The sequence below is a fragment of the Neltuma alba genome, unplaced genomic scaffold (genome assembly GCF_004799145.2).
Source record: "Neltuma alba isolate B1F8T4 unplaced genomic scaffold, ASM479914v2 tig00013100_pilon, whole genome shotgun sequence".
NCBI classification, from domain to species: domain Eukaryota; kingdom Viridiplantae; phylum Streptophyta; class Magnoliopsida; order Fabales; family Fabaceae; genus Neltuma; species Neltuma alba.
Genome location: NW_021637424.1, coordinates 1 through 25,665, shown reverse-complemented (window position 1 = coordinate 25,665; position 25,665 = coordinate 1). Strand labels below are relative to the sequence as shown.

Sequence of the window (25,665 nt, the reverse complement as noted above, 5' to 3'; positions counted from 1 at the left end):
TAATTGTAATCACATATTAAAAGTCAGGCAAAGCAATGAATTTTGAATGACATGGAGATTAAACAAAAAATAATTTAAATACAAAATTTTAGATATCTAGTTTTGAGGGTTGATTCTTCTTTAACGAAGCATTGAAGGGCCTTTACTAAATTTTTAGATATCTAGTTTTGAGGGTTGATTCTTCTTTAACGAAGCATTGAAGGGCCTTTACTTGAATGTGAAGAGACAGGTAATGGATCGCCCCCCAAATCAGCTTTGAGTATTAATTAAGATGTCTTTGTCTTCAAACCTATCTAATTTGCCCACTCAATCATAACCTTCTCATAAATACAACTTTGACTTTATCATAAATTAGACTCTCACATATCATCATCCATCAATACAAATCATATTTAGACCATTTTTGTCACTTTTTTTTCGACAGCAAATTTGGACTCTGTCATTGTTTAACTAAACATTCTAAGTTTTTACTCCCTCTGTTCTTTATTATAAGAGACAAATAACCGAAGTACGTTGATAAAAAAGACAGTTAAATTAGTTAATACTCCCTCCGTTCCTTATTATAAGAGACATTTTATGCTTATGGCAATGTTCCTATATATAAGAGACACTTACTATTGTCTCTACTTTTTTGTGTTGATTACTATTTTACCCATATTTATTATCTCCAACTCACACTCTCTCTCCCTCTCACTTCTCTTTCTTTTAATAATTTAATTGTTCTCTCTCTCATGCTCTCTCTCCCTTATTAATGAGGGCATTTTTGGAAAAAAATTATACTTTTTTACCATTAATTATTCTTAATCTAATTTTAAACTGTTTTTTTGATTAACGTACTTCGGTTATTTGTCTCTTATAATAAGGACCGGGGGAGTAACAATTAATTTGTAAAAAGTATAATTTTTTTTTTCACAAAATGTCCTCCTTAATAAAGAGAGGAGCATGATAGAGAGCAATTAAATTATTAAAAGAAAGAAAGTGGAAGAGAGAGAGTGTGTGAGTTGGAGATAATAACTATTGTAAAATAGTAATCAACACAAAAAATAGAGACAACTTGTAAGTGTCTCTTATATATAGGAACATGCCATATCATCAAATGTCCTCTTATAATAAGGAACGGAATGAGTAGTATTCTTCAGTTTTGCAGTGAGCAATTTTAAAATTGAAGCGACCGTTGACACATACATGGCCCTTTATAACCATTGTTTTTAATGAATTCTTTTGGGGATATGTCAATTATTCGTTTGTGTGGAATTTAAATAATGCTTCTGACTGCTGGGAAATAAAAATGTTGAAATGAAAACTTCTTTACATGGAAGAATTTAGGATAGTTTGAACTGAAAAGAATCACCTAATGAATTATTAAATTGATAGTGTGTATGTATTTTCGTGAGTAAAGGAGCATACTCCGTTGGCAGCAGATATCTCATTCGGATTATTGAGGGCAAAGGTAAATTCCTTTTAACTAAGTTGCTACATACACAAAGGTTGAAATTCAAACCTTTCAATACGAACTAGTTTATACCTAAGTAACGATAGCTTCTGCACTCATATTCCCTTGAGTTGGTTGTATATATATACAACATATACATATGTGTGTGTGTGTGTGTAGGATTTCGGTATTTGAATTGAGAGCATTGAAGAAAAGAAGCTTTTAAAAAGAGAGAGTGAAAATTTTTTTAATAGACAGACATATGAACTTGTGAATATAGATTTAAGAGTTTGTGTTCCACCAAAATCATGGTTTTTAATGATTTTCAACCTGAAGTTAAAGACACACTACACTAAACACAGCTATCATACAATGCACATTAAACACAGCTATCATACAATGCACATTCATATCATATTTTTATTCTATGCTATGTCAATGTCATTCAGTAAAAAGATCTTTGGTAAGTTCATTTATTCTAATAAAAATGAAATTCGATTGACTGTTAAATATTCATTTTCATTTCTGTCCTGTCCAAACATTCTGTAAAAGGAAAACAGAAAACTCTAGCGTCCCTGATTTTGGCAGCTACTTCTTCTAAAAAATAAAATCCATCAGATGTTCCTTAATTACAATGATTTGTATAAATCACAAAAAATTGATCATCAATGTATAAAATTATTGAATAATCAAGGACTAATTAATTAATCAAGCAAAGTTAACAATGTCAATCTGACTTATCAGTCTCTTTCTTCCCTGCAAGAATCATTGAAATCTGCAAGCCTCTGCTGAATGCCTGGTTGAAAAGTAAACGTGTTTGGAACTCTGAAACAAATGGGAACCATGAAAGAATGGCTGTTGGCATGAAAAGTAATAATCCCATCACATATTCATATGCTCTGGATAGCTCTTTCACCGAAAACCACAGTTTTGCTCCTTTCAAGAATCCTTTGCACGCTTGAGCAATCTTCACAGTAGAAACGAAAAAAGAATCTCGGGTTTATAATCCATAAAGTACTCACGGATAGGCATTATTTATATCTGCCATGCAAATATATCATGTCTGCGCTGAACAATTGTGCGCGCGCGTTTGTTCAAATATATTACTAGAAATTAAGGTATCCATATACTAAATGCCACATGAGGATAATGAGAATCATATTATCAGCATATACTAGCTTATTGAAACAAGCATATATCAGAAACGGTCTTCTAGGGTTTGATCCTAAAACTGACACGTATCCACGGGTTTGAATAAAAAAGTGGTATGTCTTGACCTGGTGCATGAATTCTGAAGGTGAAGAAGAAACTTATTGTCATAGTTCACAATTTTCGGACTTAATAGTAACCTAGCCTTTGGTACTTTTGAGGGGAGAGAAAACTACTAGTATCTAGTATATTTACGGTGGGAGGAGTGGGGTCGCTCCTAATATAACATCATCATCTTGTGGGAATGAACTCAAACAGAAAATGAAGTAATTATTTCCCTGATTTTGAAAAGAGATATGTCAAATAATAAATAAAAGCAAAAAGGTAGTCTTAGTTTTCTCAGAACATGCAGAAGTTTAAACTTACCAGAATAATGGCCCATCCAGAAGGCATGAAGGCAAGAATTGCAGCAAACAAATCTGCTATGGTGAGCCCACATACCACAAATAACACAGTCATGACTGACAGAAGCCAAGAAAGAGGAGTGCCTTCAGAATACGAAACATAAGCTGAAAGTCGGTGCCAAATCTTCGTCTACCCATTGATACCATCTGATGAACACAACGGATTAGTACAAACAACAGCAAATATAATGCATGCGTAGGGAAGGAAAATAACCTAAATTGTAAGACGGCTGAATAATAGCGGACATGGCATTTGCATTTCATTGGAAACGACTATTTTACATCTAAAGTTAAACTAAAGAAAATCAATTAATCAAGATTAACTAAATATTGTAACCAGACAATACACTATCGTAGGAAGTCAAAAAAGCATGGTCTTCAATGCCATCTGTCAATATATATGGGTAGCATTCACATACCTTTAGCACGATAAGAACAGTTACCAAAACTGCCCAAGAAAGTCCAAACACCTAAGAGGAAAACAAAAGGTAGTAAGATGTTGCCATAATGCTAGCTATTATTATCACTAATATAACAGGATAACGCATGAATGAGTTCAAAGTATCAGTACCAGCAAACTCTTGCTGTGATGAGCTATATCCAAGTGATAGACAATTCCATACTGGTACAAAAAGAAGCGAAATGCAAGTATTATCTCCATTGCTTTCCCCCTCCAATTTGAGTATTTCAGGTGTTCATTCTCTTCCTCCCACCAAGATTCCCAACTTTTGTCAGGTGGGATGCCAATACCACCACGATTTCCCATCCACCTTTTCCAATCTGTCCAATCATCTACTGTTTTTTGCCAATCAAACCCTGAGGGATTGAACAAGAAGGGAGCAAACAGCCAGGAAACAGCCAAGAACCACATTGAGATTGTAATGAACAAATAAAGATGTGAACTGCGATATGACTGCCCATAAACTTCATAAACAATCAAGAGTATAAGAATTTCCAAGCCCTTCACAAAGTGACTTCGGGAGTACATCCTGTAGTTGTCAGCAAACTTCGCATGAAATACAACAAAACCACGACCTGTTGGCCTATACTTTGAGCCTCCATGCAAGAGTGTTCTTCCATAGTAATGTGCTTTTGTTCCAAGCTGGAAGGTAAAGAACACAGAGGCCAGCTGCAGCTGCATGATGACAAAATCACCCAAGGCAGTGCGAAAACCCTTCTCCAAGCCAATTTCCATAACCATGGGCAGCACCAACAGTATGCCCAACTGAACTAATGACTGTGTCGCCAAGGCCTCTTCAAGGGCTTTACTCTGTTCTATGTTTGGACTTTGAAGAATTTCTCTCTCAACCCCACTCAAAACCATATATAAACGTCCATATAAGAACACGTATACAGTCAACACAGTTACCTGAAAGGAAATATATTCCTTCACAATACAGCCATAAATTTAATCTCATTTCAGATAACAAATGCAGGATTCTAAGGTGACAGTGACATTGTCCAGATATCCAGCTCATATAGTCATTATAGAATAACTGGATTGAATATCATAGCTATAATCACAGAGAATCCGTTACAAGTCATAAATTGGTCTATTTCTACACTTTTTCTTATTTCAATTTTTCGTCCTCAGAAACTAATGTTTACTAAGAGAAGAAGCCTTCTATCATGTATGGAAAAGAGAATGCAGTCTAAAATCAGTAAAAGTTCATTCTCCGTGTGTGTGTGGGGTTGGCAACAGCTGTTATTGTCTAAAAATTAAAAAAAAAAAAAGCTATCCACCGTCAAGACAATATCAGCAATAGATGGTTACCATGCTACTGAAATAGAAACCAACTGTTGTGAAGTAGAATGACAACATCCTGAAGAAATCAAATCGTCTTCCAAGTCGATATACATCACGGCTAAGTGTTTGTTCTCCATTCCCATTGGCCACCTTAGCCTCAAATAGTGAGATCTGATTCATGCCCACATCACGCCCTTTACCAACTTGGATGTACTCATGGTGTGTGATAAATCCATTACGTAGAGTTGAATTGTATCCTATGGATATTAGCACAGTTAGTCAACAAGTTCTATCAATCATCCAGTCATTTTCTGCACAAACCTTAAAGTACCTGCAAAAACGTCCTCGCTCAAGTTTATTACTCTTGAAGCTTTGCTTATGCCACCTCTTGTTATGTGGAAGATTCTGTCAAATATATCTGGATGACCGTAGTGGAATCTCACCCTGCAACAGGGAGCATCACCGAATGAATCATTCAACTGAAGTAGGCAAATAAAATTTTACTATACATGAGAGAGGGGAAAAAAAAAAGACTGAAATTTTGAGTTAAAGACAAAATAATTTCTAGATCTATTATTGATTATAACCTTGGTTGTGTTTACCACGATTCCTAACTCGATCAATGGTGGGGCTTACTATAGCACCTCAAATTAATGTTACAGCTTAAATTAGTAATACCCTCCAACCATTGACTCCTAGACAACAATATTCACACTAGAAACTCTGTTTCAGCCGGTAACGTGAAACAAGGCAAACAGCCCATTCTTAAAGCAATGAAGGGGCCAAAACTGATTTTTAAGTTAATGACGTTCCATTTTTATAGAAATATGGGTGCTGGAATCGTTACAGGTATTAGATATGGTAGCTTTCTTTTGCCCCCAAAATATAGGGCCAGATAAAACAATATTTATTAAATAAATAATGTCTTATGATACACACAAATTCCTGGTTGGCACAGGAAAAAAAAAAAAAATCCTAAAACAATAAACATAGATAACCAATCTCATATGATTCTAACAAACAAAATAATACGGTGAGTTTTTTAATAAAATCTTGAAGTTCACATGCATCTAATAAAGTCAATCACGATATTACAGGAAATCAAAGTATATACTAGTTTGGTTCTAGTTGTTGAGATATTAGTATTTAATTTGTCAGTATTAATTTTGGAATACCAAAGGAGGCAGAGGTACAGGTGCTTTGCCAATTCAAGAACAAACCACTTGGGACTAACCTTAGAGGATTTGCTAAAATTCGCTGGCCAATGGTCACAAAGCTGGTCTCCTGGTTTGACATGAACCAAGCAAGTGATGAAACACTGCAAAACAACAATTATAAGCTCGCACATGAGGTTCATTGCTATAAGTGCTTTTTAAAAAAATGATCATACAATCTAATTAAGTCAAATTTAATAATTTGATACTGTTACCAGGTTTACCTTCCAGTAAAGATATGCTCCCTCAGACCCAATATGGTAGGTCTTCGGTGCCCACTGTGACTTTTATGGAATTCCTCCAGTACATTTCTCATTTTAAAAGCTTCTTCATAGTAATTATCCTTGGAGGAAGAAAAAATGGAAAAAAAAAGAAAATAAATTATAGTGATTATATTTCAACGGATCCAAATGAATAATGCTTTTTCCACAACCATTGTAGTCATAGCTGTGAACAACTCATATACATGGCCTGAGTTCAGAAAGTATGTGAAGTTGCACAAATTTGTGAAAGCAACAATTGTTTAAGACGCATTACTCATCCTTGTAGGCCAAAAAATTGAAAAAGCAAAAAAGCATATTCGTATTTGATTAATTTTTTAGGGAAAAAAGCAACCTGGTTCATGTCTATGGCCTGCAGAGCTTCTCCACGAGTAAATATAATGGCATGGTTCTGGTTTTCAGGCTTCCCTTCACCAATTTCTGTCGGAGAACCCGGAAGCTTGATGCGATATATTTCCTAGTAATGAAGCACAGAAGCATTTGCATTAGAAAGTTATCCTTCAAAACAAGAACATTGACGTTGAAAGTTGTTTATCAACCACTGAGTATATTTTGATCTCGACTTGTGCATGCATCCAGCAACATTTGTTCGACAAACTATAGTCTGGCTTTCCGATGTGTGAAATAGAAATCTTACTGGAAAATCAAACTTATCTTCTATATACGTTGACGAGTAACTGAATGAAGTTTTGTTAAGTAGTAATAAACACTACTAGTATACGGGATGCATATTGCTTCTAGTAAAAAATAAATAAATAAATAAAATGCAAGAAACGTAAAATTCTAAGACATCTAAGGGTAGGATCTACACATAAAGGATACGTATTAATGCAAAAGCGAGAAATCTCAGCTACAGACAATTGTTACAAATAAATACACAGGTGTAATAGTCTTTTTGTATTCAGTTCCTTAGATCCTTGAATAGTTCCATCCGGTTTCACTTCCAAAATTATTGATGGAAGTCCATTTCCATGGAGGCCCAATTCTCATGTACCAGACTAACAAATATTTGACTTCAACTCTCACTTCCACTTCCACCCCCCCAACTTTCATCATAGCACCAAACGGGGCCTAAGTTTCTCGTAATCCGGAAAATCAAGCTCAAAACCCCTAAAGCATGTCGGAGTTATAACTTACGAATTAAAAAAAATATTTTTGATACCTCTAATAGCTTCAGCCTTTGGTCCTTTTAATGCACATACATTAAATAACACATTTTAAATACATATGATGGTTGGATGCCCCGAAGGGACATTAAATATACATAATTGTTGACAGTCACATTTTCATCAAGTTTGTTGTTCATTTCTCTTCATAATCGCTGACTTTTATCTTCGTTGACTGTTCTGCGAGGCGTCCGTAAGGTACTAAGGTTTACTCCGTTTCAGAAGGTTCGTTGTTTTTTAATCTGATCTAACTAACTTAATTATTCATTCCTCGCATTGTTGGATTGGTTCGATTGAATCTGATTGGCAAACGTTCTGTGGCCAACGTTCCCTACATTCCTCATGTAAGCTGCTTTTCTTCGTATGCTCAATAATAAGAAAAACAGAGCCTCGACGTCGAGCTATGTTTTTCAGCATGGGATAATATATTACATCTTTCTGAGCAAAGCCTATGATCTCGTTTAGTTCTGTGAACACATATTGTTTTTGCTCTGGTCGATGAGGACTCTTCTGTGTCAGCCATCCAACAAAAAACCATTTGTTCCGCACCATGAAAGCGGACAACCAGTCCCCTCTGATGATCAAGGAGCAATAAGAACAACTATGGTGATATTTAGCATCAGAGGGTACTGATTTTATTCAAGATTGAGGAAAGGAGGAGTTTTACAGAAGAAACTGCTGAAACTGCTGCATCAGACCCAAAGTTCAGAGCTTGGGATAAAGAATAAATTACTAATGTCATGGGTGGTAAACTCCATGACAACAGACCCAGAGTTCAGAACTTGGGTGAAGAGAATAAATTAATAATGCCATGGATGGTGAACTCCACGGCAACGGACACGGGGAAAGAATCGTGATGTTTGAGACTGCAAAAGAAGACTGCAGAATGGGACTCTAGTCTTATTCTAAAGTGGAGAACTCTGCAGCCTTGATCCAGATCAAATGTGTCTTGGTGGATCTGAAACAGGGAGACGCTGCTGAGAATAGGTTGAAAACTGATTGATGACTTCTGTTTGAGTCATATACTTCTCATGAAACAATCAGATGATCTGATCGAGGACATGATGACTAGTTATTAGGTTTCGTACGCTTCAATTTAACTTACAGACATATAAGTTCAGCACTTATTTGCCACAGGAATCGGTTTTGAACCTGCAAAACTTCTGTTTGAGTCATATACTTCTCAGGAAACAATCAGATGATCTGATCGAGGACATGATGACTAGTTATTAGGTTTCGTACGCTTCAATTTAACTTACAGACATATACGTTCAACACTTATTTTCCACAGGAATCGGTTTTGAACCTGCAAAATCTATTTTCTTTGATCTAAAACTTCATTCTGGGAGGAGAAAGATTTATTATTTGTTGAGCGTTTCTCTCTTAGGTGACTTCAATAACTCCTAAAAGTAATTTTGTTTTCACCCTTGGCATTTTAGGTAATTTTTTGTATTTTATTTGGACCCTGCCTGTACACTTTCCTAACAGATGCTACTTTGATAAGGTATTACAACACCTTGGTCAACTACGTGCAATTGCGACATGACCTTTGAAATGTATGATGAAATCAGGGGAGTATTAGGGCTACACACCCACTCCCTCACCGAAGAACGGTACGACTTGTAGGCAAACCAAAAGAGTATCAGTGCATGTGGACCGGGATATACTGGGAGTGGGAACTACAAAACATTGAACAAAAAGCCACTACACCACACAACAAGCTCATGTCAACAAATTGAGATCCTAGGCAAACGGTTTCGTCAGCTTCATTTCCAATTTTTGTGATGACTTCTCAATAATCACATGCTCCCTCCTCTTTTTATGGAAAACTTGTGAATAAATGATGCAGATAAAAAATTAGTTAAAATTGGTTAAAGACGATAAATATGTATTATGAGTCTCACATTGAAAAATTTCACAAATGCTGTGTGGTTTATAAGTTCAAGGGACTCTTCCTTCTAATAGCTAATTTTTTGGAATTAGACTTTCTCTTTAGGCTTATACTCATAATATTAGTACTTCTATTGAAAGTCGACTTGTCGGAGAGGGCTATCCACGAAGGGTTTTGACTGACAGGAGGCTGAGTGAAGTGCTGTTTTGTGGAGCCGTCGAGGACATCGGCTCTCAATGAGAGTGCATTATTATGAATCCCAAATTGGAAATTTCACAAGTCTTGTGTAGTTTATAAGTTCAAGGAGCTTTCCCTCCTAATAGGCTAGTCTTTTAAGATTAGACTCTCGTTTTGGGTTTATGCTCATCATAATATGTAAAAGTTGTAAGTTTTTTCCCCTAAAAATTACTCTTATTGATGGAGGAGAGAGAGTATAAAGGAGAAAATAAGGAAATTATTAAAATAAAGAGAATGATGCTTCAGGAAATAAGATAATAAATAAATATATTGATATTAAAACAAGTAATTAATGGTGGCAAAATAGGAAACTAACAAAAAATATTTGAAACATCTTGCAAATGTTTCTTATAAATAGGAACAAGGTAGACATGGTAGTTGTTTCTTATAAAAAGGGATGGAGGGAGTATATATATCATTATCAGATTTCACAGTAGATGTTCATCGAATGCAAGTGGATCATGGAATGTTTGAAAAGTTTTTCAAAAAAAAAAAAAAAAAAAAGCACCTACACAACTAAGCAAGTTAATGGGAGTCTTATAGAAAATATCCATGAAGCAGAAATGCCAATAAAACATCGTAGTAGAATTTGTTTATACCTCATCATACTTGTCACCTCCCTTGACAAGAACAGAGTAATAAACTTTCTGACTTTTTCCTCCAACAGTTTCCTCCTTCTCATCTACATAAGCAACACGAAGAGCTGGATTCCTGCATGGCATTTATATTATTGAAGAGGAAGATGCTTAAGATTTTCACATTATACAAGGAATTATCTACATTCAGCAAATCATTATATTTGACTCACGTTAACATCAGGTTGAGAATATTAGTATAGCAGCTTCTGTCTCGAACATTCTGGGATTTTTTCTGAGAACCATAGATTTGACAAGAAACAACATAGGTGAACTTTAAATCTGCCAGAGCTTGTGCACGGTCTAAATGGACCTTCTTATCGTTTTCACTCATATCCAAGGTTTGGTAGCCATCAAAGATAGCTGCAAAGTGAACAATATGTAGTTCAATAATAAATGTAAAGCTTCGGGCAAGTCTGGGATTTAGATTTGAAACACTCCGTAGAAAACATAAAACTAACCTTTGTCTCCTGCGTATTCCAGGAAGCATTGAAGGTCCAGAGCTTTCCTGTAGTACAACATTCCTCTCACTAGCAAAAAGACCAAAAAAAAAAAAAAGATGATCACAAGAACTTCATGTATGAATACGTCCAAGACAACATTCAACACAATCTGGACCTGTTCGATAGAGAGTCTGTCCTCTGTATGATGCCCACTGACGAATACACTCCTGCTCATCGATATCATCATATTTACCTTGTAGTTCTTTAAGGCGGTCCCTGAAATTGGTCCATTCATCTGCATTTCATTTATATTAAGCAGTTGTCAGAAGACACCCAAAAGTATGAAAGGAAAACATATAAATAAAAAAAAATTACCAGGATATATCATCTTTAGGTAGAACAAAACTGATATTCCGTCTTCATTTTCCTTGTTTAGCTCCTCATCAGAATAAAGAACATCTTCTTTGTAATACGGAGTCAGAACACTACAGCGAAACAGGGCAGATAGGTTCCACATCATGTTAGCAAGAATTTAGAAGAAACACAACACACACACACACACACACACACATTCTTGGGGAGCTCACTACTTTCTGTATTAGGGAATGCAACCATTTGAAAAAACAAGAAATTGGGGAAGACAAGTAGAAGAGCTGCTACAATGAAAAATTGCACTTGAAAACTAAATGGCTCTAATATATTCAGACATACAAAGAACAAAATGGCTCTTGACACTGGCCTTCAAAGAAACAAAACACTTTATCTACAGAGTGGGACACCTTCCTTCTATTTTAATCATGTAATTCATTCTTTTCCCTTCTTTTTGTGAAAGACCACATCAACCCAGAATCCTAAGTTGTTAAGTAAAGGATCATGAATGATTTTTATTAATGTCACCCACTATTTTCGATTTCCATAAACTAGTCCATCACAATGACTAACCTGAAGGATAGCATGTCCCGTACTATGGGAGCCTCTGGCATATTCATAAATAAGGAGTTTGCAAAGAATGTAATACGCCGGCGAGCTTCTAGATTTTGTGGTATATTTATGGCAGATTCCTTGACTGTCAAAAGCAAATGCAGCCTAGTAACCTATAGAGAAGGAAAAAAAGACAAAAGTAAATGCGGAGACACACAAGAATGATTCATGTGATGCGTTAGTTAGGATGAAGTTGTACAGAACACCTTCTCCTTCCCTGATTTGTCCCTTGTAAGATATGTGTCAATGTTAACAAATCTCTGTCCTTTCTTTTCATCATCTACCATATGCTGAGGAGGCGCCTCCAGGACTCTGGGAAGAGCAGAATAAAACCCTCATCATAAAGCTTGAAACAAACTTATCAGTTCAAAGCAAATAAGACATTTTTATGCCAATATATGTTCTTTTCAAACTTACACATGCCCATCAATCATAACATCCTGTATGATGATTTCTACAATATCCTGTAGGACATTGACTATCTGTGGCTTCAATCCCTCAATTTTGTCATCATCAGATGTTAATAGAGTTAAAAATTTATCCAACTTCTCACTAAGCGAAGGCAAGCCACTCATTTTGAAATCCTTGACAAATGTGCCCTCCTGTATGCTCAGTTCTACTCATCGCAAATTTGCTTACCACCCTGTTTCACACATGAAAGAGGTCAGACCGTCATGAGGATCTCTGCGCAGAGAAATGAACACGTGTTTGTCTTATTTTTTTCCTCCCTTCTGGAATTTTTTTTTTTTTGGGAGGGGGTGGGGGTTGTGACGTTTGTGCAAACTATTTCTTCCTTACATCCTGTCTTCCTCATCCAACAGAAGGTTTTGTATGATTTCCCTGAGCGTCTCATAACATTCAACAACTGCTGAATACATGTACTCATCATTCCTAATTTTCCTGAACAAATCCTCATCCTCCTTCCCCTTAAAATCTTTTGCCATGTCTACTGCTATAGGAATCTGTCATATATGGAAGAAAGTTCAGAAATATAGGATAGAAAGCCCAATAGATTTTAGTTCTAACAGCAACTCTCATTCAAACCACATACCTTACTAGCAAGCAAGAAAGGAGGCCACTGAATGACAGAAATATCACTTGAACGGTAGGGAACAAGCAGAAGATCCCTATCTCTGGGCAATTAAAAGTCAAAATATATCAGAAGCTTGAAATCCTCACATTTTATGCAAGATGTAGGGAGCAAGCAGCATTTGTACCTATTGCTGATGAGGTCTTCCTCTCTCATAGTATTAATGAACTCATTCCAAACCTGAGAGAAGTATGCGATATTTCTGCGTTCATTTTGGTCCTGCCAAACAGATTGTTTGCTTTAGCAACATAGGACATTTTAGGTATTCAATCAAAACCAGCAAGAATTTATGAAATGTCAAACATAAATGTAGTACAATGTCCTCTGTTTCAATGTCTTTGTTTCTTTCAGTCAAAAAGCAATGACTAAAAGCATGTGGTACAGCTTCAAATCTGGAGCGCAGCATCCCAAGTGTCCTTATCTAAAGATGCAAAATATGACTAGGAGATTAGTCCACAAAAATCCATTTATCATTAGAGAATAGAACTTTATTCCTACCTATTATTAGGAGAAAATACCAATTTTTATATGTTGGAGAAAAAATAATAGTAACAATGAGTTTCATGACCTAGCTTGTTCTTAAATACTGCAAGAATTTTTTCTTTCTTGACAAAAAAAATTAGAAAGAGGATTACAGAGTCAAATACTACAATAAATATGCCACTCACCTCACCCAAATGGCTGAAGGCTCCAATAATCCCACCAAATATAGTTGAATAAATGGAATACCATATTTGAGTATCCATAAAATATACCTATATATCAATAAAACATATATTAATTAAATAAGAGACTTCAGCGATCCGTAATTTAATTTTTTCTCAACTCACCAGGATAATGGGAGCCCATATTGCAATGACAATACACAAATTGTGAGTTTCTGCAACATTTGAAAAATGTGAGTTGATGCTAGCTAAATCCACAGAATATAGAGGTCAGATAAACATTTAAGAATAGATTGCTACCATTGTCTGGAAAGAATTCGTGCCACTGGTAGTTATCAATTGGCATCCCCATGATTAACTTTGTTGGCTCAACAAGGGGATATATCTGGGAAAACCAGTTCATTAGTTCTGAGCAAGTAAAATCTACAGAAAATTTCATATGTCCGGAAAAGGCATTTAGTCAACTACAATTACAATTTGATGTGACATTACATACGATGAAAAATATATTCCTGACATTTATATTTACTTTCTTACCGAAGCTCTGGATTTTACCATCAAGCATGTAACAGTGAAGAAAAAGTGTTAGCCAAAGGAACTATGCAGGATAGGGCATTTTGGTTCCAAGGGACACGGTAGCAACTTTCAGTTGATGTGGGCGTAATCTAGAAAGGTGTGTTTTGGCGAGGGGCTATAGGCAGAAAGGTCTTAAGATGCCAATTTAAAAAGAAAGTGTTCATGAAATTGAGAGAAAAAGGGAGAAAAACAATGGATACCAAGGCATTCTTACTCCTAAATTTACCATTTTTATTATCCACAAAATCTACTTGTCACTTCCATTCTATTCCAGTCCGTGCTTTCAAGTCTTTCTCTCACACTCTTTATGTGTGTAATAAATAGTATAGACAAATATACAGAATAATTAATTTGTTAGTTATTCTTTATTAATTGTGAGATCATAAAGGGCATGTTCTGAATGCTTTCATTTCCCCTGAATTTATTTATTTTATAAAATTTTTTCTCCCATATGAGCATATTAAAAAGGTCAATTAAACTGAGCAGACACATAAATGTCCTCTCATAGGAGTGGATATTTTCACTCTCATTTCAACAGCACTTACTAAATCATTGACCAGAACTATAAGTGTAGATGTTCATACTGTTACTCCCACAGTTAAGCTTCAGAACTCTGGGAAGTACCATAATAAAAAATCTATTCAATGATAGAATTAGCACCTCCACATAGTAGCTGAATGCTAGCTTGCTAATCAGCAGCATGATCCAAAACAGAGTATACCTGCCATATTAAAGGAGTGTCAAGGCAATAGCAAAAGGGAAAGTGGTTATAGAAGCTGCGTGTATGTGCCAGAGATCCAATAATCCATGCTAGTAGTTGATTCAAATGAAAATTTTCCAGGACTTCTTTTTCCACGATTAACGGGAAGTGAATTAAAGAAAGACATAATTAAAGGTTTGGAAGTATCAATCTGTACTTCTCTCTCTCTCTTTTTTTTTTTTAATAATAGTAGATGATAACATGTAGAAAAGGGCAAAAATGGAAAATAGAAATTGAACTTTCACTTACTTCAGTAGTGATAACATGTTCTCATGCATGCCCCTTCCAATATACAATTTGGGCTGCAGTATGATCAATTAAGTCAAATAACATTCAGATTAAATTTCAACACAAAGAGATGGAGGGGAAAAAAGGAATGAAAGCATCTAGAAACGGGTTCGTCTAGTAAATGCTCGTTCACCTGAGCCCACCACATGAAAAGAGTGATAATTCGCATATTGGAGCGCTCCAGCTTTCTTCTCAAAGGTGGAATGAAAAATAGTATTGTAGCCACTACATTTGGCAATAAAAATATTGCAACGAGATAAAAGTAAAGTGACTGGTTCCCCCAATCCCCAGCCCAACTGGTGAAGAATTGTATGAGCCATGACGGATTCTGAATAGAATTAGAATAACTGACTGGCAACACTACAACCCAGACAGCTGCTACCACAAATTTCAGAAAATACCGTAGCAGTTGGGTAAATTTCATATTCTTCCAGGCATTCCAAGTGAGAATGATATCCAAGGTGACTGCACATAGAAGATAAGAGAAAAATGGGTTAAGAAATGATTAAATTGAAACTAATACTCCAGTTAAACTAATGAAACTGTAAGAAAATTATGGACGGCCATGGTACAGTATAATAGTACCAACTACCTAGGTCCAGACCCATATAAAAATACATTAGACCCAGACTCTGGCGAGTAACAAATTGAAGATTTTCCCCCATCCCTATTAAATTTCAAAATCAATCTACCTGAGCCAATTCAATGGTAAAGTTTTTCAAATGTTGAGACTTGTTCACACAAAATATACTCATAGAATCAAACAAAATTAAGAAGCTCCAACAACTTCAGTATAATTCAAAATAACACCAACCAGCAATAAATTCATTTTAAAAAACCTAACTTATTGATGAGAAAAGAGAACAACTTCCAAATGTTCAATTAATTACCTGCCAATTTTTTATACTTATTAATTTTTAAATTTGACAAGAAGTATATTATATATAGATAATTCACACTCAAAAACAATACAGATAAGGGGCAAGGTGGACATTAGATTCCCAGATCTCAAACTAAAAATTGTTTAAGAAAATGCTCAGACCCAAAACCCGTTCATTAAGACCAATCTCTAAACCTGAACGGTTAGAATTTTGTGGGAAACCATATGGTATGGGAACCTAGACCTATTCATGATGCTCTGGCCTTTATGTTTTTTGGCCAAGAAACTCCACCCCCCAAAAGGGTAGGCCAGTAGCATTTTTTGACCCCTCTCGGTACAGAGTTTCCAAGAAAAAGAATGGCATTCAATACTCAAGATTGTATCAGATTAACATTCAATAATGTCATCAAAAGACAAGCTAAGTTACCTTGAATAAAATTGAGAAAAGCAAATGTAATGAAAATGCTCATAGCACTATTTTGCACATCATCATCAAAAATCAAACCAAGAGGTCCCGCAGAACTCCATGCAACAATAATCATAACCTGCAATCCAATGATATAATAAATAATAAAACTCATGAAGTTGTAAAACTATATGATAAGCCCAAGATTAAGCTTTACCTGTAAGGCCAATATAAAGAATATCCACATTCGATCAAAACTTCTATAGAGGTGCCAAAATGTACGTACTTCCACAAAATTTGTCTTGGGCTTCTTCTTTCCTGATCCTGAGCCAGCTTGGTTAGGACCCTATCACAGCAAAGTTCACTTCAATAGAGATCTTGAAAGAGATAAGAATGTGTCATGTCACGTTATACATATTAGGAACAATTATGTTTGATGACAGAACTCTCTTAAAAGCTCTGAATAGGTAAGCAAAACTTCTCAAGTAGGCTAAATAAATACATCTAGAGGACCTCTAAACAAAGGAAATGTTTTCTTTCTAATAAATGTGTCAAGGACTACCAAAAGAAGCACAAGTGATTGAAAATGCAAATTTTGGATTAAGAAATTATATTCATTAGCCCCCAAGACAGCCAAACAGAAAAAAATAGATACAATTGCTCAAAAGAATTCCCTGATCCCTCTGATATCTGATAGAGATAAATGGAACTCGGGCATTGATTGAACTCCCCTAGGCAAACCATTGGGTTGTAAATGTGTTTTAGAGAGAGGAGGGAAAAGAGATGCTGGTGAAAAAACCCAAGAAGATAAAATGGAAATTTAAACCTGCTACGAAGCAGACTAGTCTCTCTGCTTACCTAAGAGAGACACTCCCTTAAAAAACATTAAACTAAACAAGGAGAAGTCAAAAGCATTATCTTGCAACATAGTGCATCTAATGACATGGAGATAACCTTGAAAATATGAACATTCTGCTCCAACAAAATATTATAAATCATAATGAAAATTCTGGATTGCCTCAAAATTCTACCCTCTTTTGTTCATCAAAAAACTTTGAACCAAATAAGGAGAAACGACTCAGTCCATCAGATGTAGACACACCCAACTCCTATTTGAAAAAAATCTCATAGTAGGAAAATAAATGAGGAAATGACAAACGGATGCACAAATACTATACCTTCAGCATCTAGATTTTGTCAGAGGAAGACAAGTTTCCCAAGTAGAAAAATAGATGAGGAAATGACAAACTGATGTACAAATACTATACCTTCAGATCTAGATTCAGTTTGAGATCAGTGAGGCATTGATTTTAAGGTCTTTGGCCTCTTGGCAGTTTTTATACGTCTGTTATTTGTTTGTTTTCCAGATTTATAGAAAGTATTAATATTAATTAGCGATATTATTTCTGATTAACTTCTAGATTTTCTTCTTTCTTGTGTGGAGTTGAGCTGCATTGAGAGCATTTGTACAGCGTCATATCTGAAATTTATCTTCTAAAATTTTTCAGATTCCAGACTCTCAGATTCTTAGTTGGGAATAGACAATGTTAAGGAGTGGCAATAGAGTTTTAATTGATTGAAATCTCTCTCAGTAAGATTCCCGTTAAAAAGTTAAAATTTCAAGAATGCAAATTCCCGTGAAATGAACAGAAGTTTTGAACCAGGACCGGTATGCTTGAAAAATTGGGAAGCCTGAGAGAAAGGGATAATAGAAGGCACAGTACGGTTGACTCCTGGAAAAATTTCCTCCCAGTGAATCCTTAATTTCAAAACTAATCGTATATACCTGTAATCCCAGTTAATTAATTAGTAACCCGGAAGGAAAAAAAAATACTTCAACTTTATATTTTCCATTTTCCTTTTTTATAATTTCATTAAGTTCATCAGCATATTGCTATAGAACAACTATGCTATAAAAAGCTCAACAAACGAAAGTGCAGACAATGATAACTTGTTTGCCTGCATATTGAGGTAAGCACATAAATATGGTATTTAATCCATGTGAAAAGAAATGTTTAATCATGGGGAAGAAAACAGTAGCATGCTCTGACCACATGAGGGCACACCAAATAACCATTTGGCAGACATGATATTGATGGAGACCAAGGGGGCAAGAGATGCATCAAACCCACATTCGGACCTATAGGATGTTTTCAAAAGATACTTAGGTGGATTAGTTTTCCCACCTCAATAGTTAGCCTTTCTGGAAGAGTTTCCCACCCCACTTGAGTGCCCATCAGATATCAATGTTCATTCTTCAGATTTGTAAGATTAGAATTTGGTACATGAAAAATCACACATAAATATAGAAGGAAACAAGAAAGAAACCTCATTTGCTCGGTGCTTATCATCTGAATGCCTAAAAAAGTCTGCCTTGGGGTCCATCGGCCATCCTAGCTTAAAACATCTGTCAGACCTAGAAAAGGAATGAATTCAATTCTGTCAATTAAATGGACAAGCCCAAGAAAGATTTCAAAATTCTTCTCATCATTCCAATATTTAAAAGTCATTAGTTCAAGAAGAGACAATGTCTACCAAAAGTATTCATTCAGATCATCATAATTTCTCCACATAGTATGGCTTGCCTTCCCTTGGTTATTTCTCTTTGATTCCTATACGCCAAAAACAGAAAAATGTTTTGGGCACATATATTCATGAAAAAAGACATAGAAAAATTACTTGAGCTATTTCCATATGAAAATTACCTTATGTAAAACTTCATAAATGGGAGTGATGACTTCTCTAAGAAAACATTCTTCATCAGGTGCTGCTGTTTGGTATGTGTCCCCGCTCACAGGATGAACATTGCTATACAAAATCCCATAGACCTCATTGCACATCTTTGGAAATGAAAGTAGAAAAGGGTTATTGTCAGTAATGAAGATCCACAATGTATATAGTATCTAATTTTGGTAATTAACCCTTCTCATATTAAATATTTAGAAGGGATGAGGGAATGAGGAGGAACTATTTCCCCTCATCCTTCCCTTGAATCCAAATTGAGGGATGGTGAATGCGAAAAATTTGCTCAAATTATAACAGGTAAAAAGACAATAGAAGCTGAGAAGGTAGGACAATAAAGAAAGAATCAAAGATCCAATTGTACTAACTGTCATAACTCCCTCTTCTGATTACACAACAAGAGTCCGGTTGTGAAGAATTCTAACAAACTAGCATCCTCAATTATAAGTTGCTATTAACAGAACAAATTCAATGATTAACAATACACACTTAACATATCATAAGAGCTTGCCCACTTCGCCATTAACTATTTCATCGTCCAGCTTAAATGCAAAATGATTTTAAAAGAGGATAGACTCACAATACAAGAATGAATTGTAAGCCACTAAGATCAGACAAAACTTACATTGTGGAAAATGTAGCAAATACATTCAGGCATGAAGCGAATATTTGAAGCTTCACCCCATATAAGAAGGTAAAGTGCTATGTAAATCAGCTCTAGCTGTTGTTTGCTACGATCTTCTGGAAACCTGTGAGGTATTTTAAAAACAAAATTTCACCCACCAAAATGAATTAAAATGCTCCCGATAAGATAATATTATATGAAAATTCATTAAAGAAAACCTATTTGGCCTTCCGTTATTATCTTAAAGTGAAAAATTCACTCACCTAAGATTGGATTTACAACGCACATAATTACACCATGAATTATAATTCTTGAAAATTTTAAACAACAACTGGTCTACGGTGTCTTCTTTGAGCTGCAATAAGCTTCATATCGTTATCAATATGATCAAGTAAAAGTACAACATAAAGTAGCTGAGGCAGCATGAGTTTGCAAGAAATAATAGTTCACCTCACGAGATGCGGCATTCTTATTTCTAATATCAATATTGGCAAGCAACAGGATAAGATGCTCCCTCTGATTTGCCACATTTCCTTTCTTTGGACCACAAAAATACCAGAGGAGATTTAATCAGATCATTCAAAAGAAATTCATGTGGCAAAAATGTCTGGAAGCATACTGAGTTGACAAACGAACATCAAAATGGTCAGAATAGACTAAGTTATTCAGATGGAGTCGAACTAAAACTCCCGGAAACATACAACAAACAAAAACAATAAATTGATGCTGCAATGCATGACCTGAACATCCAGAAATCTCAGTCATAACCACAGTGAAGAAAAGTAGTTTAACAGTGGTTGTTCTGTTGATTTCCAATGCCTTTGTAATGATGATGGAGAGTTTATTATGCTTTTATGGATTCCAGTGTTGTTATTGGAACTTGAGCAATAATAACTTCAGTGCGATTGATTTTGTTTCTTGATTCCTTCCTGCGCTGAATGATTTTCAAACTCTAAAGACAAATGGCCTTCAGGAAACTTCTATTCAGCCTTTTTCCTTCCTATCAGCTTTCTTTTTCTCCAAAAAAAAAAAAAAAACCAATAATTCAAGTTTTGGATATTTAGGTAACCTAGAATCTAACCAGTTGTCGTGATTTGGAGCGAGCAAGTACATCCCATGCACATTACTCAGCTTGTAATAGCCCGATTTTCAAACTCCAGTATAGTTTTGTAAAAATAACTTCATTATAATTGAAAATGTTCATAGGAAACAGTATGCGCGAAACAGTAGAGACTACAGTTAACAGATGATTATGAAAGTTAAGCAGGGTTTTAGTCATCTGAGAGCTTAGATGCTCACGACTCAAGAAAGGCGAACAACTTGTCACCTAATTGGTGAAGCTATCGAGAAGTCACTAATCTATTGGACAAGCTAGTGGCAAGCTACCACCAACTTGGAAAGACGCTTACTTCTTTCATCTAAATGAAAGCAGCAGCAAGCCTGGATCCAGTTTAATTTCAAGAGTATTTAAGGAAAAGCAAAGAAAATGAAGGAATTCTTTCAGGAAAAAAATGTTTGTTTAAATTGAAGTAAGGGAGTTTGAGTACAGTTCGGACTAGAAAGAAGTAACATACTAAAATTCATTTACTCCCATTTCCTAGAAAAAATAATAATTCGAAACTAACATAGTTATAATATTAAGTGCTCCCCTGTTGATTAACCCTATTGCAACATTGTTTCTTTCTAAAATACAGGAATTAATAATTTATTCCTCTCTTGGTCTTTCTTATCTCGTTAGCCATCTTTCTGGCGTTTAAGAGTTTCTAGTAAAATCAGATAACTTTACCGGCCACAGAAATACCTGATAAGAAGTCTCCATTCCAAGCAGTTTACCTAAAATCTTAATCGTTACATGTTGAATTAATAATTCCTCCTCGTTTGTATTTTTTAATTTCATGTGTTTGACCTGCGCCATCTTTCATGCCCAGCATTACTAGTTCAGAGGACCTAGTCCAAACTCTCTTCTATCAAAGTAATCAGCACAACTTTCAATATCATGATTTTTTCAATGGACGGCAGGGAGTATTACCTGAAAACCAAAAATAGAGGAGAGCCAATCAAGTATGTCAGTTACTTTTATGACCCTATCCATGGGCATTGGAAGATTATCCACCTTACGTAGAGCATTAAGTGCTGCCTTGATCTATAATTTTGAAATAGAAAAGAAAAACACATCAAAAGTGAAATTTCAGGAAGAATGCGCCCTTGGCAGAAGCAAAATGGCCATTGCATGCATTTCTAGACATACAAACCTCAGGAACTTCCATGATTGCTGGTTTAACACCGACAGCATACAATGGAAGAATGTTATAATGTTCGTATTGCCCCCTTTTATTGTCAACATCCCTTGCATACATCCTTGTCTGTTGATAAAAGAACATCGTCATATCCAGTTCTGTCTGTCTAAGAAGTATTCAACATAATTGAGTTAGTAAACCAAATATGCAAATCAAACCTTGTCATCAATGTTGCCTTCAGAACCATAGCAGTCAGCACATCATACAGTACAGTTGCAATCTGAAAAATTTTAGCCATCTCCTCCCTTCAACAGCCACGTTAAAGAGTGAGGCCAGAAAATGATGTAAGCTATAAAAGTTTTAAGCATAGAAGTTTAAATCCAAAGTTATGTCGACAGAACTTAGGGGCCTTGGTTCGTCCTTTCTCCTCTTTCTAATTTATTCTATTATTCAACCAAAAAACAATGATTTTCTGAAGAAGAGCTTGACTACAAGAAAAACTCTCAAAGATAATGAAGAAGTGATTTAGACTCTTGCATAATAACAAAATTCTAACCTACAGTATTACTACTTCGCTTGTAAGACTTATCCTTGAACAATCAGTAAGTTTTTTAACACTCCCTCAAGCTGAAGATTATTCAAATTTCTTTTTCTTTTCAAATTGAAAGATTATTCAAATTTGAGCTTGTGGCAAATCAACAATATTTAAAAAAACAAAAACTATAAAATACAGATAAGCCAAAGAAGCCAAAACTTGTAACTTGGGCAGCTCCACTGATGCAACAAGCTTTAAGAAGATCAAACAGCAACAGACTAACAACTTGAATAACAGCAATGATCTCAACTAACAATTTGCAGTCAAACAAAAACCACCACATGGCTCCATCAAACAATGATGAGCTTAACAAACGAGCAACAATTTTCAATCAAAAAACACAAACTTCAACTAAGAAGGATGTTGCCTTCTGTTTTTGCATTTGAGCAACTAGTCCCTAATCCCCTGAAAACAATGCCTATGGAAAAACAGCCACCACGCAATTGAAGGTCTAAAAGCTCCAAAACAGGACCAACAGCAAAGGCCCAAAGACAGTCATATGTTCCAACAATATAGAGAGCAAAGAGGAAACGGCAAAACCCCAGGACAAGATGTTCAAGCCAGAAGTGAGAAGATAGCAAAACAACCACCGGCATTCCCATGAGTTAACAGATGGACAGCAAGGTGGCGGCAGTGCATTTGGACGCATGCTTTACAAGGTATTGCCATATTTCTCGGTTTGGTGTCATGTTGGAACATGGAGCAATGCTCTATTTGATAAAGTGAAAAAGAACAATAGAAACGAAAGGCAGAAGAAGAATTTTGATAGTAAACAACTGCTGTCGCTGGACTAAAGAATGAAAACTAGAAAACAACTCCAGATGACAGAAACAAAGGCAGACAGAGAACAGGGTAGATGAAGCTGCTCTGGTATCATGCTGGAATTTTAGGGTAAAGCAAAGGTATTTCTAGAGACTCAGGCAATGAAGAAAAACAACTCGCACAATTCAGACTTTGTACCTTCATTTATTTATAATGTTCTAATTAAAAAAAAAAGCTTAACCATAAGATCAACTCCCAGTGATAACTGCAAGACGCTTAGAGAATAATCAACTTCTAACCAGTAACACTTGCGCTTAATTTGTTATACTTAAGGCATTAATAAGCTTCTCAAAGAAAAGCAAGCCTCACGGTCTCTTGGTAAATTCGCCTTCTCTGACATTTTCCTCATAATAATTTTGGTAGTATGACTGCAGCTTTCTTGTGTCACTTCCGGGACCCCAACTTTCAGTTAATTCCCCTTCCTGCAACCAATAAATACATTGAACGTTTCAGGATGTAAACTATTAGATATTATTGGACAGCACATTGCATCAATTAAATTTTATCTTGATCAACTGAACGCTTAAAATAATTATTGTCTGGTGCTAACATTATTTTCCCAGATAAAAGGCAAAGTCACTAACAAAGGTAAAATAGATTTAAGGATAACACAAATATTTAAGGCATGAATGAACACAACAGACATCTTCATTGACATCTCATAGACACCAAAGAGAAGTAAGAAATGTCACCTTTGGGAATGAAAATAACGGTAATCATACAAGACTAACTACCTTTTCAAGTCTGTGCAAAAGATAGGTCTTAAACTGGCGAACACCACGCCCACTTGAAGTTGGATCCATTGTGTGAGCCTTCTCAAATGCATGGAAGCGGCCTAGTCAGATAAACAATGCAGGATCATGATTATCTCATATTCTTCTATAATACAAGCTCAAGCAAAGAGTACCTCTGACGTTTTGAGTTAAAACTGGACACATAGGCCCAGTTTGAATATACTGGACACATAGGCCAGTTTGAATGGACTGATTAGCAGCTTATTGGAGCTTACATGCTATGCCTTAGCAAGCGCATATCAACCATTTTATATCTTAGCTCAAATGTGTTCTTAAACCATAGGTCGAGAAAATAAGGGCCTACCAGAGCTCAAAATCAACTGAAGCGCAAGCTGTTTTTACAACAGTTTTAACAAAATTACCCTCGTTTCTTTTTTAACATACATAATCATTTCTAAAGTTCCCATCAAAAACAAATTAGCCTATGTTAAACTTACGACAGTATACCAAATTTGATAAGTTCTTTTAGCACAAGCTTGTCTTTAGCTACTTTACATACATATTTCAAAGGTGCTTCGTCGACTCAAAAGCATCATGAGAAGGGGCGGCATCTCTTGCTTCCCTTTAATGTCCCATTCTTGGTTTTTTCCTAAGGGATTCTAATATAATTGACTTATATATAATATGGACTAGTTGGCAATTTTTATGCACAAGTTCCAGTATTTTTCCTCCCTTATTTTCCTCCTTTCCTGTAATCGTCTTCCTCATTTACGGTAAGATTTATTTACTACCGAAAATAAGACGAGTTCGTCACCTTTCTTTCTTTCCAAAAGAAAGAAATAATAATAATATAAACTTTTCTAGGCAATAAAAGCAAAGTCCTAGTAAAAAATCAAAATTTTAATCTTCAATCTTTGAAGGCCTCACACACCAACAAAAACAGAAAAATACAGTAGTATGCACGGATGTTAAGGCCACAAAGTGATTTTATTGTTAGAAGTCATACTTTCTCTTTAAAAGGTTCATACCATCAAGAACCTGTTATTAGGACTAAACTAATAGTTTCGATTCCAAAGAAGTAACATATACTCACAAAGATATGCAACTCTGGGATTCTCCTGCTCAATTTCATTGGCTGCTCGGAGAATCGGGACTACGACAGCAGAGAGGACGGCACCATCTCACTATCAACAGCACCATCCTCACTCTGCAACTCCACGTTCCTCGTCGGCACCCGAGTCATCCGCCGGGACGTTAGCCTCGGGATGTTGGGCGGTCCCTTGGTGCCACTCGTGCTGGCCATGGCTCCACTGCCACAACCACCACCAATTCAGGGAAGTTTCGATGAAATCCACCCACAGTATTCGAAAATTTAGTGAAATGCCCAGGATTTGAAGCTGGGATTGGATCGCAATGAGTGAAGAAGGTGAAAGGGACATGTTTTTGTATTGAGGATGAAGAGATGTTGATTGCGAGGTGGGGCAAAGGACGAAGCTTTTTCAGCTAAGGAATTGCCCTGATCACAAGAAAGAACGAAGCATTGCAGTTGAGGGAAGTGTTGGAAAGCAGAATCTGAAGGAAGCACTGAGTCAGTTCTCTGCTCAA

At 35.8% G+C, this 25,665-nt stretch overlaps 1 pseudogene; it reads right to left on the bottom strand.

Moving 5' to 3' along the window:
* Positions 1 to 1,930: 1,930 nt before the first annotated feature.
* Positions 1,931 to 25,382, bottom strand: LOC114734438 (callose synthase 7-like; annotated as a pseudogene).
* Between the last annotated feature and the right edge of the window lie 283 nt (positions 25,383 to 25,665).